The sequence below is a fragment of the Callithrix jacchus genome, chromosome 8, assembly GCF_049354715.1.
Source record: "Callithrix jacchus isolate 240 chromosome 8, calJac240_pri, whole genome shotgun sequence".
NCBI classification, from domain to species: domain Eukaryota; kingdom Metazoa; phylum Chordata; class Mammalia; order Primates; family Cebidae; genus Callithrix; species Callithrix jacchus.
In genome coordinates this window covers 117,516,266-117,526,464 of record NC_133509.1, presented here as the reverse complement: position 1 = coordinate 117,526,464, position 10,199 = coordinate 117,516,266, and the positions used below count along the sequence as shown (strand labels likewise).

Genomic DNA, 10,199 nt, shown 5'->3' with positions numbered 1-10,199 from the left:
TAGTGTAACCGGTGAATTATGTTACTTTAAGCTGAAATCAGAACAAGGTCATGGCCAACGCCTATGTTTTTGATAGGCATTAAACATGAAGTGTATTTGTACAAAGGAATCTAATGATTAAAGTGAAAGAATCATTTTCTAAGATCCTAAGAATTAAAAAGAAACCTCATAGAGATTGATTAAGAACAATTGTGCTTTGCCGACATCAGACACAGAAGTGAAATTACTACTGTTGTTCTATGGAAATTCTAGACTAGACCACAATTTTTGGTTTTGTGAATAACATTACAATGCATGTCTTGGTTTGGGGATTATTAAAAAAGCTAACCTTGTTATTCTTATGGTTCATCCTTAAGATCTATTTTAACAACTTCAAATGTAAAGCAACCAAATAATTTCAGGATTTTGCTATTTTCACTTTAATTCAATTTTAGTTTAAGTAGTTATTTATTCCAATTTAATGCATAATTCTTATAATTAGGACTTGAAGAGGATTAATTTTTATTCTCTACAACTCTTCATTGCTTTATTATGTCTAGACATACCACACTTCTGCAATAAACATGTGTTTGACTTCTTAATGCTAGTGAGATGTTTACATCACTTACAATGTCTTAGTAATCCATCCTTCATAACAATGTCAAGTAAAATTTACAGTCCTGGTGCCACTTCTAGTGACAACATCATGAAAAGAAGATTAACCACAAGAAACCCATAGATGGCAAAGGAAGTAAGGCTGTTTTCTGTCCAGAACCTAGTCTGGCATATTTATGATTGAATCAGAGTTTTTCCTGCAATTAGTGCCAGATAGAAATTTCTTATCTTAAAGGGCATTCAAATAACAGAGAAAGGAGGCATCTTGATCTCTATTTTTCTAACACATTTGTTTGTTTTAAAGAGTAAATAACATAAAATGTAGCTTTTAAATAATGGTTGATCAAAAATAAGTCCCAAAGCTTTAGGGGAATTGTGAATTAAATATTGGCATTTGATATTTTAAAAGCGATGATGAAACCCCATCTCTACTAAAAATACAAAAAATTATCCAGGCATGATGATGATACGTACCTGTAATCCCAGCTACTTGGGAGGCTGAGGCAGGAGAATCACTTGAACTCAGGAGGCGGAGGTTGCAGTGAGCTGAGATCACACCACTGTACTACATTCCAGCCTGGGCAACAGAGCGAGATTCCATCTAAAAAAAAAAAAATCTTAAATTACTTGACAAATTTTATAGATTGTTTGAAGCATTTGTTTTTAAACTAGTGACATTTCTGTAACACTATATTGTGCTATGAAAAATATAGTCTGTACTTGCCCACACCAAGACTGAATTGCTTCTAAAGAGACAAGTGAAAAAGCCACCTACTATATTTATGTATAAACAGGACTATCTTCATCTACCCTATTGACCTTGTTTAAAATACATATATATATATAACACAGACAGCTATTGAGGGAGTTTCCAAAGACTAGATTTTCATTTGCCTGTAAATCTCACAATTCTATTTGTGAAAGAATTTCCATATTGTAAATATCAGTATTTGCATTTTAAAAGGATTATGCATTGGTTTGGCAATGGGAGAGAGTGACAGCAGGAAGTGGATTGGAAAGACAGTAGGAGAGGGGATATGTTATGGAGTAGAAGGCCTGTGGGATCCTCAAATATGAAATACAGTTTCTTGTTTCATAAGTTCCTCATTAAAAGGACAACATAACAGCAAGACTGGAATGCCCTAGACTGTTTTTTTTTTTTTGAGACAGTGCCCACTCATAAAAGAGAGAATATTTTTGAAGTAAAATGATGTTAAGAAACTCTTTTTATTTGAGCCAGTTTGCTACCTGATCAATTTAATCCACACTCAGATATTTGGAAAACATTGGTTGAGCAGAAAAACATGCAGTTATGAACTGTGTGATACCAGGTGGAATTTGTAAAGCAAATGAGAGTAGATATTGAAGTAATGCTACAAAAAAAAAGCCTTAAAATTGCATTGATGTTAGCATATCATGCAAACAACAGGTAATACACCTGTTTTTATTCTTGGTATTCATGTACTGGATTTTCATCAGAAACCTTCCTGGAAGTTAAAAAAAATTAACTATATTGAAGTGGAATATACAAGCTGTTTAAATGAGTCACCTGTTTATTAGAAGGCCTGAAGTGATATCTGGGTACTGCACATAGTCATCAACAAATACGCATTAATCTTACTCTAGTCGAGACCTTGCACAGACATGCTGAGAGACTCAAAGATAAATGCGACTTGGCCTCTCCTATTGCTGAACTTGCACTCTACTTTGGGCCATGAGTCATTCTAAGTGTCACATGTGAGGTATCACATTTCCTATGGGATTTTAGAAAAAAGATTGATCACTGTGACCTCGGCTGGTGAGGAAAGGCTTTGTGGAAGAAATCAGACTTGACCCAGATGGTGAAAAAAATGGGCAATAAATAATAATAACTCATAAGCTATATAATGTTTTATTGGTATGAAAGCACTTAACTTTGGCATTACCTCATTCATTGCTCACAACAGAGAAACAGCAAGCAAGCAAGTCTGTCACAGACAGGATGCAATTGTGGTTCAAGAACCACAGAGACTACTAGCAGAAGGGAAAGCTAGGGTCAGATAGAAAAGAGCCTTGAATCCAGAAGCCATACGTTTTGGACTGTTAGGCTATTAGTTTTTTGGTGGTGTGTGTATATATATATTTTTTAATTGGGTTATATAAAATCCTTAGGTGGATTGAATTGTACAACTCTTTAAAGTTCAGAAAAATACAGACCATGAACAGTGTATCCTTGTACTCTTCTCTTATTTGGAAAGGCATCTAGGACTCTTCTCATAACTGGCAATTTCAAACTGGAAGCAGCATTTATTCACATAATCTTGTAGTTACTACACATTTTCTGCCATATAGAAATCATGTATCTATGAAGTGTTTAGCTGTGGAAAATAAATTATTTTAAAAATCCTCTTGGGCAAACCAAGTGTGCTCCATAAACAAATGCCCAGAAAGAAAAAGTTTGGAAGATCGAGATTGTTCCATCAGATGAGAATAGTGCAGACTTAATTCATATATTCCTTTTCAGAACTGGTTTTACTCCAAAAAAAATTCAGGGAAAAATCTGCCAGTAGAACTAGCAGGGTCAACGAGAAGCTAATGAAATGAACTGCACTTAGAATGAAGTAAAGAAATAAATAAGAATGAAGAAATAAATGGCACCTGTTAAGAACCAGAGATAATTACCTAAAATTTTCAACACTTGACAAGTATATATGACCCAGAATAACAATGCCTACTGATGGAAGGGAAAGCCTTTGCCTTTCTGAGACACGAGTTTGTGTATTTCTCACTCTACTATATATATATAGTATATATATATATATATATAGTGTATAGTGTGTGTATATATATATATTTTTTTTTCCCTGTGGGAATCACTTTACATTGAATAGGTGATAAACAATATTTTGCATCTAAATGACACAATAGTTTTCATGCCCCCCAAAAATGTGAACTCTGGTCTCTAACCTCTTTATAAATGCTAATTACATCTTCCAGAAATTATCCATGTGATGCCAATATAACTTGTCAATCATATATGCATAAAAGATTAATGTACATGAAACTTTATGTATAATGTACTATGTATTAATGTATTATGTATAATGTATATGTATTAATGTACATGAATCATATATGTATAAAAGATTAATGTACACAAATAACAGAAAAATCTGGCTATGAAAATCTATTTTTTAAGCTGATTTCTCATAAATGAAAACTTCTGGATAAGTTTTAAGTAAAGTCATCAGTAGGAGATGAATCTTAAGTCAACACACTCATACAATTTTGGTTGGGGAAAGGAAATCCAAAATTTTAAACTATGTACTGTCTTGCAGGCTATAGCAAATATTTTAGTTTTAGTAAGCACTTTAGAAACCTTATGCTATTTAGCAATCTCGCCTTTTTTTGAAATGTATATTCACATATCTATTTTAAAAATAGAGAAATTAAAATTCAGAGAGATTCAGTAACTTGCATGAGTTTACACACCCAGTCCATGATACCAAATCAGGGGTTTTTTTTGAGATCATGTTGCTTTCCTCCCCATTTTATGGTTCTTCTTTGTCCTATCTCCCCATCCATTCCTCATATGAAACATCAAGTATGTAATCAGACACGCAGGATACTCATGCTCTTCCCATAATCCCGTTTTTAAAATTTACGTAAAAAAGAGATGTTAGCTTCATTTTAGTAAGCTGCAAACAATTGCCAATTCCTACATAGATGTGGATTTATGGCAAAACATGGAAGCTTTAAGCATTGATCCAAGAAAATAATTGGGTACTGGAGATATAAATAGCTACTAGCAGTTGTGAGATATTCGTAAAATGCCCTTTAAAATTATCGTGATTTCTAAGGTATTGCTGATGACTCCTCAAATCTTATTGAGAAACCTGCCTCAATTATTGGAGTATAACAGTGTGGTTTTGCTACTATATGTGACTACAGAAATTGGGGGGCTCATTTTTTAAAAGTATCTAATTAAACTCCGGAGCTTCTGTACAGCAAAAGAAACAATCATTAGAGTGAATTGGCAGCCAACAGAATGGGAAAACATTTTTGCAATCTACCCATCTGACAAAGGGCTAATATCTAGAATTTATAAAGAACTAAAACAGATTTACAAGAAAAAAAAAAACAAATCCATTCAAAAGTGGGCAAAGGATATGAACGGGCACTTTTCAAAAGGAGATATATATGAGGCCCACAAACATGAAAAAATGCTCATCATCACTGGTCACTAGAAAGAGCAAATCAAAACCACATTGATATACCATCTCATGCCAGTTATAATGGCAATTATTAAAAAATCTGGAGATAACAGATGCTGGAGAGGATGTGGAGAAATAGGAACACTTTTACACTGTTGGTGGGAGTGTAAATTAGTTCAACCATTGTAGAAGACAGTGTGGCGATTCCTCAAGGATCTAGAAATAGAAATTCCATTTGACACAATCAATCTCATTACTGGGTATATACCCAAAAGATTATAATTTGTTCTATTATAAAAACACATGCACACCACTGTTTACAATGGCAAAGACTTGGAACCAACCCAAATGCCCATCTATGATGGACTGGACAGGAAAGTGTGGCACATATACACTATGGAATACTATGCAGCCACAAAAAAACTATGAGTTTGTGTCCTTTGTAGGGACATGGATGAAGCTGGAAACCATCATTCTCAGCAAACTGACACAAGAACAGAAAATCAAACACCACATGTTCTCACTCATAAATGGGTGTTGAACAATGAGAACACATGGACACAGAAAGGGGAGCATCACACACTGGGGTCTGTTGAGGGGGAATAGGGGAGGGACAGCAGTGGGTAGGGAGGTTGAGGGGGGATAACATGGGGAGAAAAGCCAGATATAGATGACAGAGGGATGGAGGCAGCAAACCATATTGCTGTGTATGTACCTAGGCAACAATCCTGCATGATCTGCACATGTACCCCAGAACCTAAAGTACAATAAAAAAAGTAACCCCCAAAAAATACATGTAATATAAAAAGATAATGCCTTATACAGTGTTCTATAATTCACTGTGTTCTCTCAAGTGCCTTTTCAGATTTGAAACTCAGAAGAACCAGGTAAGCGTCCTATTTTCTCCATTTAGAGAAAACCATCAAGCAAATAAACCACCAAACCTAGATGGGGAAGAGAGCGGCCTGGGTGCCCCTTTGGCGAGTGATAAAGTGAGGCTTTTCTGTTCTATTTCTGAGTCTTTCTGACCAGGCACTTCTTAACCCTTCCAATCTTTTCCTACAACTGAAATGAAAAATACAGAAAATATTGCCCTTGCTCTATCTTTGGAACCACTAGAACAATCCATAGATTTCCTTAGTTATAAGAAATTGTTTTGCTTTGATTTCTGCCTAAGACAGGAAAGTGACCACTTTAAAACATATTCAGGATTATTACATCTGGGTTTTATAGAGCTGTTATTATTGTCTTTGTCTTCTACTAAATGGGCCTAGGAGAGTGATCAAATTAAATGAAATAATTTAGATTAGCTATGTATGTAAAATTCCATACTGAAAATTTTGGGAGACTAAGGAGAAAAATTTTAAGCAAAACTGTAATATTGTTTCCTGATTTCAGAATAGAATTTTACAGAAAATAAATGACCTTCCAGGGTCAAATCTCTGTGTTAGGTAATAGGATCAATGATCATTTAAAATGTGAAATTTAGGATATTTTTAAACCTTCCTTTCTGTGTCCAATACTTGCATCAATATTTCATTATCAATAGCAATATGTTTCATTTTTAGAATTTTTGCCAAGAATAGATATTCTCTTCTCTTATTCAAATTGCTAGAAATGGAATCTGCTGTTTTTCAAGGGAAAATGAGGCTATTTTGGTCCACATGATATGTCAAGCCGAAGCCTTCTGTCTTTACCTATTTTAACTCATTTTAATCACTTCGATTACTGTACAGTCATTTAAAGCAGTTAACTGCAGTGCCCATGATAAAGTTTTTGCAATCAAAGCATGATGTGTAGGTTGGATTTGTGAAGTAAGGTATTAGAGATTGAAATAAAAGGAGATTAACTTTTGTATTAGAGGAAACAAAAGCTCACTGACTCTGAGAAAGAAAAAAGAAACTAGGCAAAATGAACTTCCATTTATAGATTTGTTTCCAAGACTCAGGCTTTTCCAGAATCTTTTTCTTTTCTTTCCTTTTCTTTTTCTTTCTTTTCTTTTCTTTTCTTCTTCTTCTTCTTCTTTTTTTTTTTTTTTTTTGAGATGGAATCTTGCTCTGTCACCCAGGCTGGAGTGTAGTGCAGTGGCACAATCTCAGCTCACTGCAAACTCTGCCCCCAGAGTTCAAAGTTCAAGCTATTCTCCTGCCTCAGCCTCCAGAATAGCTGGGATTATAGGCATGTGCCACCACACCTGGCTAACTTTTGTATTTTTAGTAGAAACAAGGATTCACCGTGTTGGTCAAGCTGGTCTCAAACTCCTGACCTCAAGCTATCTGCCTGCCTCAGTCTCCCAAAGTGTTGGGATTACAGGCATAAACCACTGCACCAGGCCTCAGAATTCTTTTCTATAGAAAATTTGTGGAGAAGAGACCATGTGATCCATCCCCTTAGAAAAGTAATATGTGTTGAATGTTAAGTTCAATAAAGAAAAAACTAGCATAGTCAGACATATATAGCTATAATATTAGCGTATTCTTAGTTTGAGCTTCAGTTAGTAATTTTGACTTTTCTCAGATTATGAAAACAATATATAACAACTCAAAAAATTATAAAACAAAACTAACCCACTGTCCCACCATGAGCATATAACCATTTGATGTATTTAGAAATTATATACCCACTCATGGATTATGTGGCCTATGAAGATTTTATGATACTTCATTACTGAACATTTTATCATAAAACATTTTTCAAAATTAGAAACTTGTATTTTTTTAACTTTATCATAAATTATAAAGACTTTCATTTTACTGTATACATTGTTATCAGAAAGAGGGCTGGATCCAGATCTCAAGAGAGGGTTTGTGGATCTCATGCAAGGAAGAATTTGGGGAGTCCATAAAGTGAAAATAACTTTATTAGAGAAATAAAGAAACAAAACAAAAAATGGCTACTCCATAGGCACAGCAGCCTGAGGGCTATTCGTTGGCTATTTTTATGATTATTTCTTATTTCTTGATCATACACAAAACAAGGGGTGGATATTTCACGAGTTTTCCAGGAAAGGGGCTAGCAACTCTGGAACCGAGCATTCCATTTCTATTGAGTGGCTGGTACTATGGGCATGTATCACCATGCCAGGCTAACTTTTTTGTATTTTTAGTAGTCACAGGATTTTGGCCAGGCTGGTCTCAAACTCCTGACCTCAGGTGATCCACCCGCCTCGGCCTCCCAAAGTGCTGGGATTACAGACATGAGCTACTCTGCTCCTGGCCTTTGCAGGTTTTGATGGGCTTCTTTACAGCATCCTGTATTATCAGTGAAATCATTGTGACCTGTATATTGTGCTGACTTTCATCTCAAACTGTGCCTAGGAATACCTAGGCCCCAGGGAATGCAGCCTAGTTGATCTCATTCTAATTTTTCCAACCCCCTATTTAAGATGGAGTTGCTCTTGTTCAAACAAGCCTCTGACACTCTTTTAAAAATGATAAAGCAATATGTAATCACTGTAAACATCATTCAAATATAGAAGGAAATAAAACACATATACTTTTCAAAACAGTAAAGCTGTTAGCTCTGTGCGTGTGTGTTTGTGTGTGTTGTAGGATATCACAACGAAGGTTTTATCTAAAGCACCAATCCACAGGTCATCATTCCAAAGTGTAGTGAGAGACCATTATGCTGAATTTACAAGGAAGGTGTTCAAAGACCATTATGAGATTTTTAACCCCTCACCCACTTCAAAGGAAATAAAGGTCAGAGGGTGAAGATTAGAGTAGGGGTATTCTATTATTGAAATTGTTAAGGTTAATTTAAAAAAAAAATTGCAGGTATGTTATGAGTTATATATTCCCAAATAGAAGAGATAGTTGTTTTTCTTTCCTTTCTTTCTCTTTTGACCTCAAGTCCAAAAGAGAAGTACAGTAATTTTTCTCGTGTCTGATTCCTGCCTAGGAATTCTAATTCAGAAAGAATGTTTGGTTAAGTGTCAATGGTGAAGCAAACAGAGAGGTATCTGTTTCAGGCCTACCCCTTCGGCTTGTTAGGGCAAAGACTATGTGAACATATATTTTGAATAACATTAGTATTATCAAATCCAGCCAAGAAAGATATAGGTGCCCAGTAAAATTTGAATTTCAGATAAACAATGAATGTGTTTGTTATAAATATTATGTGTAATAGTTGAATGTAGTTATACTAACAATTATTTCTTGCTTTTTTACATTTCAAATTTAAGTATTTGACCTGAATATATCTGTCAGCTCTACTTAGAGCACATGAGGGCCATTTGTGATAGAGATCCATAGTGAGGTGGTAATAGAGTTTGTCCAAAGAGGTTCTGAGAGGGGTAAACAGAGTCAGCAGAAGCAAGCCAAAAGCACTACCAGATGCCTAAGGGCCGACCCAGGAGTAAACAACGTATGAGATTTGACCTGCCATTATTATCAAAAGAAAGGTTCTACAAGCCAGAGACATCCAGTACTATGGAGAGTAGTCACTGGCTCTCGGGAAAACCCATGAAGCTGCCCAGGTCAGTTCTCTGTTGTAACTCTATGAGGAAACAAATGTAGTATGACATTTTGTTCATACAACTGATAAGAAAATAGGACACAAAACAAGAATCATGCAGTTTTTCACATTTTAAAATATTTAAAGTTTTGTTTCCAGCCCAATTTGTATACAGACATTAAAAAATATATGTATATATGCATACATACATAGCAGTCCCAAAGCCACAAAAAAAAAAAAAATGTTGTAGCAGTCTGTAAATGAAGATTATAATCGTACTAATGATACCTTAATCAATTGTCCTCAGGAAATCCCAGGGAAATAAGAGTTTCTTTTTAAAAGGGTAAACAGAGTCAGAACACATCAGGTTAAGTGGAAATCATAGTTATTTATTCTTCAAGCCCTTCTATGGTTAAAATGTCTTAGATAATTCCCTCAATAATTCCCCAATTTAGTGCAGAATCAACCACTCTGATTATATACTTGCCTGGTCGTATTGTCTATACTACTAGAATAACATTTATTAGGCTGTATTCACATTCACTTCACACAAAGGTTTTAATAGGAGTTAGAAATGACTATAAAGTTCTGATGACATGATTTTTATTTTAAAGGATGAGTAGGAATTATTCAGGTTAAAATGAAGGAAGAGTATTTTAATTCAAGGGAAAAGAAATTGCAGAAACACAGAATATTAAAGGAAAATATTAATCAGAACAAGTCAAGATGATCATTTCTGTTGAACCACAGTCTGTCTTGGCAGGTAGTTAAGAGTTATGAGATAATGTAAAATCACATTGTGAAGAGCTTCTGTGCAGGACAACTACCTGTATGTTTAATCTCAAATATGATGCAGTGCCTAGTGACAGTTTCAGAAGAGATACATGACCAAATTTGTTGTAACAATATTACACTGATTAGTGCATAGAGAAAATGCCAGAAATTGATAACTAGTGG

At 34.8% G+C, this 10,199-nt stretch overlaps 1 long non-coding RNA gene across 1 annotated transcript in view; it reads right to left on the bottom strand.

Moving 5' to 3' along the window:
• Positions 1–551: 551 nt before the first annotated feature.
• The window catches only part of LOC144577568 (uncharacterized), a 695,104-nt gene continuing 685,456 nt past the window's right edge, over positions 552–10,199 (bottom strand). Inside the window, exon 6 of the long non-coding RNA XR_013521736.1 lies at positions 552–1,195. This is a non-coding gene — a long non-coding RNA (uncharacterized LOC144577568). The remainder of the gene's footprint in view (positions 1,196–10,199) is intronic.